The sequence below is a fragment of the Pipistrellus kuhlii genome, unplaced genomic scaffold, assembly GCF_014108245.1.
Source record: "Pipistrellus kuhlii isolate mPipKuh1 unplaced genomic scaffold, mPipKuh1.p scaffold_m20_p_1, whole genome shotgun sequence".
Taxonomy (NCBI): domain Eukaryota; kingdom Metazoa; phylum Chordata; class Mammalia; order Chiroptera; family Vespertilionidae; genus Pipistrellus; species Pipistrellus kuhlii.
In genome coordinates, this window is record NW_023425404.1 from 109,358,266 (window position 1) to 109,376,226 (window position 17,961).

General features: G+C 39.5%; 1 protein-coding gene across 1 annotated transcript in view; it reads left to right on the forward strand.

Moving 5' to 3' along the window:
• MALRD1 (MAM and LDL receptor class A domain containing 1) overlaps positions 1–17,961 on the forward strand; it is a 578,615-nt gene that overhangs the window by 435,871 nt on the left and 124,783 nt on the right. The gene's annotated exons all lie outside the window — the stretch shown is intronic.

Consider the following 17,961-nt stretch of genomic DNA (forward strand, 5'->3'; position numbering starts at 1 on the left):
TACTTGATGCCTCTCCCAAAATTTTATTCTTCTAGTCACACACTGGGGTTTTTATCTTTTTTATGATTTTTCTTTGGATCCTCAATTCTGGATAATCTTAACTTCCCGGTGATTGAGTTTATATCACACAGTGACCTTCAGTGCTAGTCACCTTCATAAATATTTTTCCTCATTAACCAAATCTCTCATAATTACTTTCTGGACCTTATAACATGCTCTGAAAACCCAGGTTGAAATTTTCATCTAATTCTTATGTTCTCTTCTTCTCAATTACTCCTCCTAAATCTGTTTTTCAACATACTATAATATTTAATAAAGAGGGAATATGCAAATTGACCATTACAACCTCAGAATGATGGCAGTGCCCACAGCCAATAAGGAGGTAATATGCTAATTGACTGCCGTACCCTCAGAGATGGCAGTGTCCACAACCACAAGATGGCAGGGCACAGTCCCCTCTGCCCCACCAGGGCTACAGGCATGTGGAAGTGCTGGGTCCGCCCCAGGTGGGTCCGGCCACTCCATGTTCCTGCCTCCTGAGTCCCCCAGTCCTCTCACCCCCCAGCTGCCTAGGGCTGGCCCAAAGTGTAGGCAAGCCTTAGATGTCAGCTGCCCAGCTGCCCAGGGCCGCCCAAGGCTCAGGTAACCAAGGACGGCCAAGGCTTGTGCTGCCAGCAGCAGCAGCAGCAGCAGCAGCAGCAGCAGCAGCAGAGGTGTGATAGGGGTGTCACCTTCCCCTGATCGCTGGGTCACCTTCTGTCCTTGAGGACTCCTGGACTGTGAGAGGGGGCAGGCCAGGCTGAGAGACACCCCTCCAGTGTATGAATTTTCATGCACCAGGCCTTTAGTAAATAATATGAAAAAAAATTCTAGATTCTCAATGCTTTATGTGCTTTTTATAAAACACCCTCTTTCTACATTCTTTCTAGTAATCCCAGATGTAATTATCAGACACCACAATTCCATTCTAAGTCAGTACTTTGTATTCTCTAATGTCCTACTAGAGGCCCGGCACATACAATTTGTGGGTGGGTACAGTCCCTAAGCTTGGCCTGTGATCAGGGCCATCTTCTCTTGCTGCTTGAAGCTGACTCTGTCCCCCACTGCCACCCACCTCTGGTTCCCCATTCACCATCCAGTGATCGGAGCCTACTGGTCGGGGGGAGAGATCAAGAGGTTGGCCATTCTTGCCTGCTCAATGGCCCCATCCCCTGATCTGTGTGGGGCCATCAGTGGGGTGGGGACCTTAACCTGACATCCACGGCCACCCACCCTTGGCTCCCCTTTCCCCATCATGTGATCAGAGCCTGCCTGCCAGGGAAGTGACTGAGAGGCGCTATTGGGGCCTACAATCAGCAATTGAGGCTATGGGCTGGAGGCAGCTCCTGCATTGAGTGTCTGCCCCCTGGTGGTCAGTGCATGCCATAGCAACATTCTGCCATTTGGTCAAAAGTATATTACCGTTTTATTATATAGGATTCTTTCATTTTAATATAAATATGGGTCCTAATTATGTGCCAGGAACTCTGATGAGCACATTGCAAGTGTTGATCAGGCCATCACTGTAGAATAGATACAAGTATCCAGCTCATGTTTAGTCATAATGACTTTATCAATCTTTAAAATTGAATTGCTATGATCATTTCTATTTTCCAAATTGCTGATGCTTATGTTCACCGGAATAACTAGAAATTTTGGTCCCTTAGCTGGGACTTCAAGGATCCCAGATACATGTGTTTCCCATTCCTGGCACTGAGCTCCTCAAGACCAAGAGGAACTTGTCTCTTTCACAAGACCTAGCAGGCGTCTTCAAACTACGGCCCGCGGGCCACATGCGGCCCGCAGAGGAGTCTGATCCGGCCCGCCAGGTTTTTTGGGCAGTGAGCGCAGCCGAGGTGTTACAGTAGGAATTAGTAGTTCATATAGTCCGGCCCTCCAGCTCTCTGAGGGACCGTGATCTGGCCCCCACTTTAAAAGTTTGAGGACCCCTGATAGAGCATTTAGAACACAATTTAGTGGGGCTTGAGATGAATCACATGACTGCTACTAGTCCACAGATGGGAACAAAGTTGCCAGGGATATGGGAGTGCACAGCTCCTGTTGGACCCCCAAGTGGATAAGACTGCCGCCAAGGCTACAGTCCAGCAAAACTGGAGCCAGGTCATGGGATCTCTTCTGGGTCTGTGACCAAGCCTGCAGATGGCAGACCTGTGGCCGGAGATATACACATGGATGGCTCCCACTCTATCCCTGGGCATGCAGGAGGCCTCTATGACTATCATAGATCAGGGCTGTAGCTGGGTCCCAGGGCTGCTTGTAGATCCGCTGTCTTGTCCAAGAGCAACAGGTCTGTTACTGGGTGAGCTGGTGGGTATGGCTCTCCCCAGGTCCTTGAGTGGCAGGTCTGCCTTCTCACCATGGTATAACATGACTGAAGACAGGTCATAAGTCTGTCTCTGAAACCATAGGTTTAGGTCATTTGATCTATTACCAGGGGCACAGATGGACATGTCTCCTGCCAGATTCTGTGTGAGCACGATTGCCCCTGGACCACAACAGAGCAGGGTTAGAACTGAGTCACAGGATAGCTTCAGGGTCCACAGCCAGGACTAATACTGACAGTCCTGCTTTCCAGGGGCACAAACAAGTGTTGCTGGTCCCTGCATGGGCAGGAATGACTCTAGATTACCATAGAAGGGGTGGTCTAGGGCTGAGCCAGGTCGCAGAACTGCTTCAGGATCCACAGTTGAGTCTAAGGCCAGTGGCCTATGACTAAGGGCACAGACAGGGATGGATCCTCCCAGATCCCTTGGAAGATGGAACTGGTGCAAAATGTCAGCTAAGCAGGGCTGTACTGTATCCATTGGGGGACAGGGCTACTTTTAGTCTGTATCCAGGACTAAAATCCATGATCCCACCACCAAGGTGTGGGCCTGCATTCTCTAAGTGGTTCTCCTGGTCTTGGGCTCCACATGAAGGGTCATAACCTCCTACCTGATTCTTAAATCTCCAGCAAAGACAGTTTGTCCATGGGGAGGCGGTGGGGTATGTGAGCCAGGGACCATCTATTCAACCATCATCCTGATGTCATGCTCCTCATACATAATTTTTAAAGGCTTTTAAAAAGGAAAAATACACACACACATATGCCTCAGTAAGCTTGGATAAAAACACTCTTTACCACTGGCCAGTGTGGCTCAGTTTGTTAGAACTCCCTCTCTGACAGCTACAGGTGGCAGTTCAATTCCCAGTCAATGTTGCAGGTTCTACCCTGGATCAGGGAGCATGCGGGAGGCACTGATCCATGTATGTTTCACTCTCTCATCAATGTTTTTCTCTCCCTCTCTCTTCCTTCCTCTCTTTCTAAAATCAATAAAAGCATGTCCTCAGGTGAGGATTAAAAATAAATGATCTTTATATGTTAGTACTTAGCCAGGAAAACTTCATTTCCTAGTAATGCTGGATAAAGGAAGCATTATTTTCATAAAAACTTCATTTCCTAAAATGCTGGATAAAGGAAGCATTATTTTCATCAAAAAATTCAAACTGATCAAGTTTTGATAATATGCTTACACAAATTTTCTCTTATGTTGAATAAGAATGCAAAAAAGGCACACAGCTTTCCTGTAAAATATTGTTGTAAAAGGACACAAAAATTCCGATAGTATAGGATCTGTTACTAGGAATGTTTATTAAGAAAAGGAAGAGAAAAAAGTTTAAATATATTGTTTTCCTGTATTCACTTATGTGCGTGCTTCATTCAGCCCTCAGAGAAGGTGAAACCATCTATACTTTCAAAACTGCTTGCTTTTTCCATCTTTCCTTAGATTCCATCTACATTCAAATGAACTAAGTAGCTAAATTAACTTAATTTTTTTCAGGTCTTATAATATGACATCCAGATTATTACAGTTAGCATACCAGCTTTTTTCTCGTGTCCCAGTTAACATCCTGAGATTAAAAATAGCCCTCAACCTCCTTTCAACATCATATTAGTTTTTTTGAAGTCTTATCTACCCTCCTGTTTCCACTCCAAAAATATACACTTTCCCATTAATAAAGGAATAGACAGCATTTGTCACCACAAGTTACATGTGGTTTTCTTTCCATTTAGAAGGTTGTCCTGTAACAGTAGCCCCTCCACCACCCTGAAGAATCTTTGCTTTCTGCATTATTACTTCTCCACTCTCCCTTTAATTACTTTCAGTTTCCCAGGACATTTTCTAAATGGAGGCATTCTCCATGCAATAAAACATCTCCAGCAATTCTGAGTCAGCAGAGAAATGTATTTATTTTCACAGTCTGTTTTCTTTAGCCATGTGAGTGTCCAAGGATAGGAGATCTGTGCTATTTTCTCCTATAATTTGAAACAAAGAGGATCACATTTTTTCCAAGATGAAGAAACATTTTGCAAAGCAGATAGGATATATAAGGTGTTTTAAAGTATTTGAAACAACAATGGCAGAGAAATTTTAGGATGCTTAAAGATATGATATTTTTCTACATAATTTGGTATGAGTCTAATAAATAGGCAGATACCAGTACACACAATTGAAGCGGGGGAGGGTGATAGGTAGGAAGCAGATGATCTCAGCACCGAAGTTTACTGGTGTCCTGGGTTGAATAGTGTGGCATCACAATCCATGTCCTTCCTGGAATGTGACCTTATTAGGAAATAAGGTCTTTGCAAATATGATTAATATGTAAGTTAAGATGAGATTCTATTGGAACAGGGTTGGCCTTAATACAATATGACTGGCGTCCCTATAAGTAGAGGAGAAGGGACAGGGAAACAGGGACCCTCGAGAGGGGAATACCAAGTGGTGAAAGAGGCAGAGATTGAACTGATACTTCTATGAGTCTAGGAATGATAAGAATTACCAGGAAAACAGGAAGCAAAGAGGAAGGAATGGGCTGGGCTCTCATAGAGAGCCAACAGAGAGAGCACAACTGGGCCAACACCTTGAATTCAGATTCTGGCCTGCAGAACTGTGAGAGAATAAAACTCTGCTGATTTAAGCACCCAGTTTGTGGTACTTTGTTATAGCAGCCCTAGGAAACTAACACAAGTGGCAACATTGAGTTCTACTTTGCCATCAAGAAGTAGGTCCAAACCTTCCTTACTGCCAGGGCCAGCCTGATGATCGAACCAGCCTGAGGTGGGGAGGTGGGAACTGAGAAAAGAAAGACAGGAAAGCAGGAGCAGGAGGACTACAGGTCGTCTAGAGATTGCAGTGACTTTAACTGCATAATACTTTTTAAACACAAAACACTGAGTAGGAGGTCTGTCAAGAGGAATGTATTCTTTGTTCCTCTATATTTCTAAGAGAGAGACAAAGCAGAAGAACAAATTCTTGGTACAACAAATCAGGCAGATTCTCAGTACAGCAAATCTCAGTAAATAGTTAGACTTCTTGGTAAGCCTTGAAAGGTTGCTCTCATTCTACAAAAGTTGCTCTCATTCTACTGGTAATCACCATCAAAACAAGTCTGGGAAAACTGTGTGGGTAGGGGACTAGCCTTGCTAGTCCCTTCGTGTGCAAGGATCGTGTTAGCTTACACCTGATCTCCAACAACTTACCGCACATCTGACCTGATTTTCCTTATCTATGAAATGATTATTGTCAAGATTTAGGAAATGTGTTTTGTCTAAAAGAATCTCATGAACTATTTCAGGCAATTAAATAATCATTTGGAAAAACCTAACAATAACTCTTAAGCAATATAAGACATCTCACTTTACACTGAGAACATTCCTAGTGGAAAAGTGCTGAGTCTGATGCTCTTTTACCTAATACACAATAAATAACAAATTTGCTCTTATGTGTTTAATCTAAAGAAAATAAATTTTCAGGGAGGAATGCAAATTCCAAAGAAAATAAATATTATTGTAGGGCACCTTTTTTAGATTTAATCTTAACGTGGTAAATATAAAATGATAACAACTAGCAAGGTGACAAACAAAATAAAGTATAACATTCATTAGAAATTCAAGGGGGTAGGCAGCCACAGATTCTCCTTATTTATATTATCACTATTAAAGGACAACTTCATTCTTGAGTAGAGATTCTCCTTCTCTTTTCACATCCCTGAACTTGAACAGCAAGGGTAACTCTGGAACATTTCCAGGACAGTTGTATTCTCTTGAATGCAAATTATTTAGAGGTTGAGATGTTTGTTTGTTTTCATCATCATCATTATCATCATCATTTATATTATCTTTAATTATGAATTCCACATGCCCAGAAGTGTTCCTGTTTTATAGTAGATATTCAATAAGTATGCTATGAATAGACAAAAAACATGTTAAATGGATAGATGAATAAAGAAAAGTTATTGGCAACTGAATTCATATGGTACTTCACTTTACTACCATCAATGTATTCTCCTTCTAGGCTTCTTCTCAAACCCCTGTTTAGAGAGAAAAAGAAGATATTAGTGAATCATCCAACAGATTCTGTAACTATTTTGAGTGCTACAAAGATGACAACTAGACTAAACTTTTGAAGACATGAGTCTAAATCTTGACTGTGCCACTAAACATTCTTATAATTTTAAGAAAATCATTTAACATTTTAAAAAAATGTCTTGTCGTTGAGGAAATTAAATAGACATCTCTTAGTCTCTTCTAGCTCTGCCATTTTATAATTGTATGGACTGGATTTATTGTCAAGGATCATGACAGCAGCAGGGAACCAGAGAATGACACAGAAAGGAACAGAGTCCAAAGAGAAGGAGAAGGAAGTTAAAAGGGGTCTAGGGGTTAGGGCTGATAGGTACAAGCAGAAATGTTATTGCAATTAGATGCAGAAGACTTCTCAATACTTGGTGTGTCTGTAAACTTGAGTAAGCCAGTTTTTCATTGAGTCAGTGTTTGTTGAGAATCTGTGTGTTGCCCTGAATTTAGATCGGAAGGACAGATATGAATATAATTGTATCACTAGTACTCCAGGAGTTAAAAATCTAATGAGATATTACGATAATGATGCATATCTGAAGGTTTAAAGCAATATAAAGTGTATTTGAAACTCTTTCATCTCTAAGATATGTGTTCTTAGATGATTTCATTTCACTTAGAGGTATCATCAAAAAGTAGTTTCTTGAGACATCATTGAATATTCTGAGAAATAGTGGTTTGCTCATAATCTAGCTCTTATTTCTTTTTTAAAAAAGATCTCTGATTTGCCTATTTTCTGGGTGTAAATACTCCTAGCATGATTGGCTGCAGGTTACCAGTGTGACATCACAGGAGGTGGGATTGGAAAGAGACGCACACAGTCATACCACAGGCTGCAGCACACACAGGGTCAGAGGAGTGAGCTCCAGGCCAGTGGTGCTACCTCCTCCCACCTAGACAGCTGAATGCACACTGAAGCTGTACATATTCTGCAGCCCAGGGACCAAATTATAAAGTTGACCAGCAACAATATACTCTCTGTCCATACTAATGGTGTTCAACAGAGAATGGTGCACATTTACTTAGCATTGTGAATCAAGAATATTGCTAATGAAACATCTATCTAATAATAAAGGAATATGGAAGTTGTCAGGAATGCTGTCACAGTAACAGTAATAACCTGCAGGCTGCTTGAGGTGACCTGGGGTGACCAGGCCAGCAGGGGGTTAGTGAGGAATGAACAAATGACTCAACAGCAGGCTGCGTGGGGTGACCAGGGCAACAGGGGGGAGGGGAGAGAGAGAAGGGAGACAGTTAGAGACAATCAGGCTGGCAGGCAGAGGTGGTTAGGGGTGATCAGGCTGGCAGGGGGTGCAGTCAGGGGGTATCAGTCAGGCAGGTGAGCAATTAGGAGCCAGTGGTCCCACATTGTGAGAGGGTGCAGGCTGGGTTGAGGGGAGCCCTCCCCCCTCTGTTGCACGAATTTTGTGCACCTGGCCTCTAGTCTTTTATAATAAAAGCCTAACACGCAAATTGTCCCCTCGAGCAGCTGTTCAACTGGGAGTTTGACCACTCACTATGATGTGTGCTGACTACCAGGGGCAGAGTGAAACATGGTGAGCGTCAGTGACATGCTGCAACCTCTCACAGCTACCTGGGGGCAAGGGCTAGGGGATGGAGGTGTGGTGAGAATGTGGGGTGCTGGTCCAGCTCACTCCCACTGCCCCTGCTACCCTCCCCTGGGACACCGGGCTCACATGCTGGGGAAGCTCCCACGCTGGGTGCCGGGCACCCTTGAGGAGCCCAGCCCGCACCCCTGTGGCCTCTTCTGGGTGAGGTGGGCTGCAGCTGCCAGGGGGTTGGATAGGCTTCTTCTGGGTTCGTGCAGGAGCTGGTCTGTGAGACTGACCACGAGAGAGCACGCTGCCTGCCCTGCTTCTTTGCAGCACTGCTGGGTGACTCAGAGGCCCACACTGTGCCCTGGCCCAAGGCATCCAGCTGTGCTCACTTCTTCTCGGTGTGGAGACTCAGGTACTGTGATTCAGGCAGAGGGGAGCTTGCTGGGGGCTTAGAGGCCCAGGTGGTGCTCAGGATTCCGAGGTCAGCTGGGACTTGCCCTTCCATGCCAGATGCGCATGCTTTGATCTCTGGCCAGGTTTAGGGATGACACCCATCCACAAATATTGTGCACTAGGCCTCTAGTATTCTATAATGAGGATATCTGTATCTTTTGTATGAGTTGATAAAACTTCCTGAGAAACCTTTTGGTTTGACATGTCCTATGCATAACCATAGGACATGTCATTAAATTTTCAGTGCCTTTCTTTTTATAAATATAAAGTTTAAAATCACTGTGGGTTTTTTTTATTTTTTATTTTTTCTCCTTTATTCCCTTACTACAAACCTCAGGCTGTAAAAAAAAATATTTGCCTTTTTTCCCTCCCCATTCAGTTTTATTTTATGACTCAAGCTCTAGTTCAAGGTCTTCTTATTGCTTATCAGAATCTCTGTAATGTCTACATAACAGATTTATCAAATTTACTGGCATGTGTCATATACAAATACCAAATTAGTCCCATAGTCCTATTATAGTGTAAGTTCCAGAAAAGGTAAACATTCTATCTTTCTTTTTCACCACAACAACCAAAATAAATTTTTATGCAAGCAATAAAATCTGGCTTGGGCTAACAAGCAGAAAATAAGTTTATTGAAAGGATACTGCATAGCTCTAACTATCAAATGTAAAACTGAGAATTGAAAGAGGAGAGTGGAAAACAAGTAAAAAATGACTAAAACTGAGGGTAAAACTGGCTAATTCCACTGCCTTTAAATATGTTTTTTTTTTGGAAGCTGGGATATCAACTCCCATGTCATCACTCTACACTCTATCTGTCCCCATGTCACGCCCTCAAAATTAAAAGAACTTATTGGAAGCACACCATAGACCAAGCCCAAGTGATATGTTTATATGTCAGTCTCCTCAGTTAATCTTTTGTATCTAATTTCCACATTATCCACCTCTGGGTGAGGCTATTCTCTGTCTTTTTAAATCATAATCAAACCTGAATATTCTGCAACATATGGACCAAATTATAAAGTTGGCCAGTGACAATAAACTCTCTATCTATGCTTTAATGGTGAGAGAGGAAATATAAGTGAAACTAGTCAAAATATACAAGTTCATAGAAGTTATGAATAAAACGCTTAGAAGCTCCAATTGCTTACCAAATGGGTTTTGTATTCTTTAGTACAACTCCTTCCATACCTATATGTCTCTGCAAAATGTTCCCTTAAAATGGGACCTCTTACCTTTCTTAATTATGTCCCATATTCTCTTATCTCTATGACTTTGGTCTTACTGCTTCCTGGCTGGGAGCACCCTGCCCTTTACCTCCTCTAGTTCAAAGTCTTTTCTACTTTTGAGGGCAGAACAAAGGCCACCTTCTTTATGAAATTATATTTCATCTTCCCCACAAGAAGCCAAACTCTGTTCTAGATCTTAGCCTTAAGTTCATAGCTCCCCTATAATATGCCTTATGTGATATTTTGAGATGTGTAGCTTGTATTACATCATTCTCAGTTTCTCCACATTGAAAAATTCCCATTGTCATTATCTTGTGGGGGTTTTTTGTTATTGTTTTTTGTTGTTGTTGTTGTTGTTTGTTTTTTGTGTGTTTTTTTTCTTTTCTGTTTTAGTGAGAATGAGAGATCTTTTACTTTTAGGCTTGTTAAGAAAAATGTAAATTTCAAGTCAGCATCTGATATAAAGAGTAGATATCCATTTTATATCAGAAGTTATAGCAATTGTAGATAAATTATTTAAAACATGATTTTAATGCATGGTTCACTCTTATAATTTTGATTTAGTTAGTGATTCATGGACCTAATTTTAAAGTGAATAGTGATGAGTGTACAAAAAGCTGAAAGTGATTATTAGTAGATCCCAATGCCCTATTATTGGCTTATAGAATATTCTTGGGTTTTAAATCTATTAAGGCCTCACAGTTTATCAAAGGATGGGATAATTCCTCTTAACTTATAGAAGGAGTATTAGGTTTAAAGAGAAAAAAGGGACAAGAACCAGAAAATAGCATTAAAAGCTAGTACCAAGCAGGCTTATGGAAGAAAAAAGCTTGCTTGTTATACTATGAAATGGTTCATACTTAGATTCCTGCTGATCATCAGTTTGGAAGGAATCTTGTTGAATTAAGGGAAAGAAATCCAATGACCACCATGGAAAAAACAGTATGACATATTCTGTTAGCCTGGATTTGACAGTGAACCTAATAAACCATAAATTATCATCCCAACACTCTGTCTTAAAGTTGAATGCTTTTATGTAAACAGTGGTACTTCCCAAATCAATATATGTACTTATGCATATAAATAGTATGTAAATATACATGCAATGTATACTTAGATATATATGTAATATAATGTATATACACAGTAAAACATGGTGTGGCAATTTAGTAATTTCTCTACTGTATGAAAACAAAAACAGATTCCTAAATTCCTAGTCACTTTTAGAAATTATTTTAACCTTTGCTGACTCATTTTTTCACTGAGAAATACACTACAGGCCAAATGTTTACCAGGCAAAGTATGTATGAAAGATTCTGGGTGCTTTTCACAGCCAAGGTCAATCTGGCCGTGTTTTGTTCTCTTGGGCTATTAGAGCCTACTTTTATTATGGGTTTTCTGTTTCCTGGAACACGTATGTGGTTATATGGAAAACATCCAAATTTTATGAAAACATGTTTGTGCGTTTATTACCTAAGAAATAGAATGAGAATGTGACATTGCATATCTGTTTTAAGAAAATATTTTCTAAAAAATTGAAAAACAAATGACTTCAACAGAACGACCAGTTTTACTGATAACATCTTATTGGCCTGTGAAAACATTTTACCCAGAAAATGCTGGTTACTCTGTGAAAATAGATGGAAATGGGAAAATAGAAAACAAACAAACAAAACATTTCTTGACTTACCATAAAGTAAATGGGTTTTCAAGCATGAATTGTCATCTTTACTTATATAAACTTGCTTAAAATAGAAAACATGAAGCTAGAGAAGTAACCAGGTCTTTTTTCTTTTGGGTGGGGGAAGGAGGGGTATTGGGAGAGAGGAGGTTGTCAAAAGAATGACAAGTAAGAAGCTAGCCACATAGCCTTGCTTTTTTACCCTCCTGCTCTTTTTTATTATAATGTAACCAATGTGAGTTTAGTTAGGCATGCCTCCTGTAGGATCCCATACAGGGCAAGAGAACCCAAGACACACTTTAACATCATCATTTTAATTATTTCATTAGCAAGGCAGGAATTAAACTAAAAAATGGTGTGATTTTAAAAATAGTGATACATTCATATATAACACTCCAAGCTCCTCATCCATATTTCCCCAAAGTAGTAAGTTAAACGCAGCATGTGTGTCCCTGCCTTTGGTGCCAATGCCCTGTTAACTGGAAAATATGGCGGCATTGCCACTTTCTGTGTCTGGTTGGATCACAGAGATGGTCAAGACATGACAGCTGGGAGGGCTCTGAAAGACTGCCATAGAACTGTAGTTGACACGTGAGTGTTTTCTTCTGCCCACTTCAATAAGCCGTGTGTCAATCCTTTGACATCCCTGAGGCAGGTGTTCCAAAATTATGCATGAAAGTGAACAATATCCCCTCATAGATTGCCCAAAACTTTTTCTATTTCCTTGACTTTATATTATTTATATTATTTATGGTCTGTGATGGAGAGAGAGCTTCCCACTCTCCATTCTTAAGCCTTCTGCATAAAGACAAAGACCAAAGAAGCAATTGGTGCCTAAATGCCAGCTCAGAATTTCTGTAAAGAGAAGCCTTTCCATTCACATGATTGACATGACATTCTCCTTCCTGGCCCCGTCCCAGGCAGCAAAGAGTACAACACTGCTGTACCTGGAAAGTTCATTATTTTTCCTCTGCAGATTTAGGTTTTAGAACACACGTGAGGTCAAATCAGGCATCAGATCATTGAATTCCAACAGGACAATGGCATTCAATCCCATAAGAATAGTGGAGTTAAACTTATAAGGCATTGAAAAACCATTTTTGAGCAGGATTTTTTCTTTTGAGAAATGAAATGAGGAGCATGAATTAAAAGGGGAATTTATTTCATAATATTGTCCCTAAAGTTAGAAATCAAGAGTTCAGCATTTAGGGAATTCTCAACTATTACATTAAATAAAGCTGTAGTTAATATGTAATCGAGCTATCAGTGAACAATAGCATTAAATTAGTCTAAGTACATAACCTGGCCCACCACTGCATATAATAGAGGCCACACCAATAAAAATATGTCAGACCAAGAACCATCTGGAAGTGATAAAGTAGGAATGAATATGTAATCCATCAGGGTCTCTCCGGGTTTCAGGGCTCATGACAAGAAAGAAATGGCCAGCAACCTAGCATTTCATGTTTTTCCATTCACATAAGTTTTACATTATTTTGTGTTATGTGAAGGCAGAAAATTCTTCATTTTCAATTTCAGTCACTTGCAGTGATATCATTATTTTTAGTTAGGAAGGAATTCTCTATAATTGTGGCAGATATTGATGTTGAGTAAAAAGTATAACTCTCTTGGGGCCTCTTAGTACCTTCTGTTTCTTTAGCTCTTATTTTCCCTAGTGTGGAAAATATTTTCTTGAGTTTCTTTCAAGTCTGCATTCTCAGTATGTGCTGAGGAGCAAAAAGAACTCTGGTAATAAGATTCTTGCCCCTCCTCCCCAGGCTCATGATTTTTCTCACCTGCACTGCCCAGCTCCACTGCCCAGCCTCTCTCCTGCAGCCTTTCTATCCCTGGTGAACAGTTTCTGTCACTGGCGAAACTGTGTACACGCATGTGTGCATATACAAAGATTCACACATGTATATATACATGTACACGTGCTTATATGTATATTGCTTAAATTTTTAATCCGTTAGCTCTCTCCTTCAGTTACGGTAGCTTTTCAGCCTTGGCTAGCTGCAGCTATTTATTTTGAAGATAATTATCGCTTTCTATTTGGCACTTGTTCTTAGATGCTTGACAGCTTCTGTATTGGATTCAACTTCTGGAAACGTTTAGACTGCTTTTGCTCTGTTGCTTCTGTCAACCTTCGAATGCTTCTCTTTTGGGCAGGCTCAACAAGCCCTCCTGACTCACCTGCTCCACACGCTCCACACTGCTCTCTATGTCCCAGACTCTCTGTTATTTTTAGTCCAAACAGAGGTCACATGCTATCACATTTCCTAGAATATTTAAACTAACCAGATATTGAGATTAAAGGAGATTAACATAATTCTCTTAGAGCTCCACCTAGAGATAACAATTTTTAAATTTAAAAAATTAATGAATATTTTTGTACTTTATAAAGAAACTTAAGAAAAGATAAATATAAAATTATAATTAAAAATAACTTCAAACCAGGTTTGCATTTTAAAATGATATTTTTTTTCTCATGTGTTTTTGTGATACTTTTCCACTTTTGTGAATAAAATATCTGCCAGAGACAAACAATTATCAACTTATAACTTATGTATTTTACAATGAGCATTTACCATTTATATCACTGAGTATGGCAACATTTGGCAAGAGCTTATTTCCTCCACTTTTGAAACGATTTTTTCCTTTCAACACCAGCAATTCATTTTGCTTTCACTAAACATATTAATCATAAAGATAAAAATCCACCAGGTTATCCTTGGGCAATTTAGGCATATAGTGGATTTATATGAAATTCATGAGAACATTTCATTGTATTTCACTGCAAATTTTTAGTATGAATAATTTTTATTTCTCTAAGAAAGTTATTTCAACTGCTGCCCAAACGAAGTGAACAATGAAACTCAACATTCTGTAGGAAGACAAAGAAATAACCAGGATGTCAAAAATTGTAACATGCTTCATAGCACAAAATGAACTAGAATGTGATAATCAGAAGAATTTTTTGGTTCCAGAGAATGTAAAAGCTAGCTAATAATGCCAGTTCCTACAACCTTTTATCTTAGTTGGATTCTTTTTCCTAAAATATTTTATTTTTTTCTCTCCTAACATTTATTATAAAACAAAAGGCAGATTTATTTTTAGGTACGTATTTATATATAATCTTGTTTGTGAAAGTGCTTTATGTGAAATCTCATAAACCTTCTAAAACAATTGGTAAAAACCAATAGCATCTATATAAATGAATATAGATGTTACTAAGTTATAAATTTATATTCACATATATTATAGAAAGTTATTTTTAAAGAGTCTTATAGTTTTTATTTTTTTAATTTATACTATTTTGTGGTTTATTAAACCAATGGAAATAGTCAATGCATTCTTTATTATTGTTACCTTGTGTTAATTAATCATAGAAAGTAAAACTATTTTATCCATTAATTATTACTCGTCAACTTAAAAAGTATTTATTGAAGAATATGTCACTGCATTCTCAAAGGGAGGTTAAAAATTTTCCAACTCTGACTTGGAATGTCCAAACACAGTGTGAAGCCACACCTCTACAATGGGGAAAGGCCCGGTAAAGATGCTGTGGCCGTGACACAGCTGACATTTCGTGATGACCCTAGCGTAGCTTTGATTGCAGGATTTTCCTTTGGCTTCAGCACCATTGTTCTCAAAACTAACCCTGTACTCTAAATCAGGTTTCTTAACCTATTTTCTGTTGAAACTCATGAGAGCTAATGCTCATATGCTTCTCATATGAGTGGTGCAATACAGGCAAGAGAGCAATGGCTTAAAACAATTTTGAGATGATAGCTATAAATCCACATCCTTACTTTGCACTGGAGAAGCATATTTGGTGAGATACTAGGGAGTCAGCATAATTTTACTGTTGGTACAGCCTTGAAACAGCTCCAATATACAGAGTAAATCAATTGCAAACTACAACACGAGATATACTTTATTGTTGATCTCCACAAACTTGAGACCTGTGATCCATTTGAGAAGCATTACCCTAAATCGTATATAATACATAAGGTGTGAGAGTGTGCTTATATGTGTGTGTGTGTGTGTGTGTGTGTGTGTGTGTGTGTGTGTAAATCCACTAAGCTTTCATAGCAGATCTTCTTCCTACCCCAGAATCAGATCTACACCCTTAATCAGATATAGTCAGAGGAATGTTGCCTTAACATCAGTAAAAAACCTTTAACCTAAAAAGAATGAGTTGTTTTTTCATCTGCATTTTCTTGGAGTGTCTTTCCTCCTTTCTCTCCTTCAGTTATGCTCACCAACATTTCCTAATTCCTTCTCTCTCTTTCTTCCTTTCTATTTTCAGAGTACTTTCTGGGGTACATGAATGACACTCTCAGCACTGAATGTGCTATTTCAGTTTGCTTTCCTGATGTAGGTGTTAGTTTTGTACTTATCATGCTATATGCTCTCCCACAGAATGACTCTCTCCTGTAATTGATAAAAACATGCATTTCCAAGGAAGCTAATTAAGGTTAGGACTAATCTAGCATCATTTGCTTGTGGATTCACTGGCCTGGCATCTAAATTCCAATGTTTTTAACTATGTTATTTTTTAATTATTGATTTCAGATAGAGAAAGAGAGTTGGGGAGGGAGATAGAAACATGAATGATGAAAGAGAATCGTCAATTGGCTGCCTCCTGCACATCCTCTACTGGGATTGGAGCCTGCAACCCTGGCACATGCCCTGACTGGGAATCAAACCATAACCTCCTGGTTCATGGGTTGATGCTCAACCACTTAGCCACACTGTCTAAGACGCAATTCCAAGGCTTTTAAACCACCTGACTAAGCAGCTCACTGAACATGAAAATTACAAAAAGAAAGCCATAAAACATGCAGTACAGCTAGATTATATGCTCTGGGGGATATTAGTGCTAAAATGTATATAAAGTAAAGTATATAATTTTTTTAGAGAAGCTTTTGCTTTAAAGCAAAATTAAGTGGAGTTTCAGAGAGTTCATGTACACCCATCTCTCTCCCCACTCACAGCCTCTGTCACCATCAACATGCCCCACTGCAGTGGTGCATTTATTACAATGGATGAACCAATGCTGACTCATAACTATCATGCACAGTTCATAGCTTACATTAGGCTTTACTCTTAGTGTTGTAAATTCCAGGGGTTTTGACAAGTGTATGATGGCATGTCTAATCTGTTCAGTCTTCTAAACAGAATACGACTGAGTGGTTTACAAACAACAAATATTCATTTTTCACAGTTTTGGAGGCTTAGGAAGTCCAAGATCAAGCTTCTGACAGGTTTGGTGCCCAGAAAAAAACTGGCTCCTCATAGACAGTACCTTGTCGCTGTGTCCTCAGGAGGCAGGAAGAGCAAGGTAGCTGTCTTCGGCCACTCTTACAAGGTCACTAACCCATTCATGAGGGCTTCATGACCTAATCACTTCCCAAGGCCCCATCTCCAAGAATCATGACATGGGGGATTAGGTTTCAACGTAGGAAATTTCGGGAGACACAAACATTCAGTCTATGGCATGGCATGAACCCACGGTTACAATGTCATACAGAATGACACTGCTCCGAAAGTCCTCTGTGCTCTATATATACTCAACTTTTCCTTCCCCTCCGCTCCTGCTAGCCATTGATCATTTTATTCCATCCACAGTGTTGCCTTTTCCAGAATGTTATATAGATGAAATCAGACAATATATACCCTTCTTAGATTGACTATTCTCACTTAGTCATATGCATGTAAGGTGGTGCTAAGAGTTTTCAGTTTAAAACAGGAAACGAATAATTTTGTTCATTTTTTTAACAAAATTATATGGAAAGATATGACTTATAATAATTAGGTAATTTTAAGCATGACATTGAAATATAAATACATTGATATTAAATTTTCAGGAAAATTTATTAATTTCTCAAAGAGAGAATATAGTAGAATACTTTCAATTCAAAAGATAAACATAGTTCATCTTTCATGAGTAATCAATTTATTTGAAATGAGAACTGGAGAAAGCTTTTATAATAAAAACATCAATATGCAGAACTTTCACTAGATAAAATAAGAAACTTAAAAGAAATGTTGAACTTACAGAAAAGTGCTTCTGGCTAAGAGCCTACGTAGACTCCCAGAAAGGTGAAAGTTAATATTCTCTTACATTAGAAATATTTCAGTGGAAAATTTGAAAAGTGGTTCAAGGGAGATTTAATTTCAGACAAGATATATTTTGATGGTTGGATAGCATCTTAGATTTGGGTTCCCAGCGAAGTGAACTCTGAGGCTAAGATTTCCATGTAGAAAGGTTATTGGAAATTCTCCAAGGAACAAGCCTTGTGAAGTGAAGGAGCAGGACTGGGCAGAGGGAGAGTTGAGCTGTGATGCAGGTGATAGTAGGACTCAGTGGTTGCCATAGGGAACGCTAGGGCTATAATGACTCTCATAGTTGTCCCAAATTAAGACATATGAGTTGGGTCATCTTATCCACATTTAACTAGTCAATGAATGGAGCTGTTCTTGTGAGGCAGTGCAACTTAGGGGGAAGCTCCTGGAGCTGAACTCATTTGTGAGTTGTCATCTGGTAATTTCCTGGCAGTTGTGAGAATGATGG